Source organism: Aptenodytes forsteri, unplaced genomic scaffold, assembly GCF_000699145.1.
Source record: "Aptenodytes forsteri isolate BGI_AS27 unplaced genomic scaffold, ASM69914v1 Scaffold125, whole genome shotgun sequence".
NCBI lineage: Eukaryota > Metazoa > Chordata > Aves > Sphenisciformes > Spheniscidae > Aptenodytes > Aptenodytes forsteri.
In genome coordinates, this window is record NW_008794447.1 from 1961692 (window position 1) to 1962407 (window position 716).

Genomic DNA, 716 nt, shown 5'->3' on the forward strand with positions numbered 1-716 from the left:
ATTCAATCGGTTCCCCCTAGTTCTGGATTCCCATCTGGAGGTAGCTACAATTCTTCCTATGTGTATGTGACTCAGGTACTTCACAGAGGGTGCTTTACTCTTTAGGCCTGCTGGACAATGCCTATTATCTCTCTGAATTTGTTTTTTCCTTTTGACTGATAGATACATGTGTAAAGTTTACCATGCTTACGTGGGAGTTGAAACAGAGGGATTTTGAGGTTTTTCTGGTTTTGCTTTCCTTGCTTTAGGACACAGTTTTCTTGAAAATTAATGCATCTACTATTATATTTTTAGATTTAATTACAATATTTTACACACTGACTTTAAACTGAACAGAAACTTCAAACATATATAAAAATAATGAAAATTCAGTTTGGTTGTCATTTACATGTTTAACATTAACAACGGAGGTACATATTTTAAATTAAACGCTGGCTTAAGCTAAACAATATCATGTATTTTGCAACTATTATAGCTAAGGGCAAAATCTACTCTCAGATCCATGTGGCAGCCTTCATTTGAATGCGTTCACCTTCTCACAAGGCTGATTAAGCACATGAGAAGATGCTACTGGGCACATTCTCTTTAAAGTTATAAAGTGTCCAGAAATATCTAGTGTTTGTCATCGTAAGGGAGTGCAAATGCGCTTTTATAAAGCTCTAGTCAATTCCTAAATAATGTTAATATGCCTTTAAATTGCTTTGATAAACTAATAA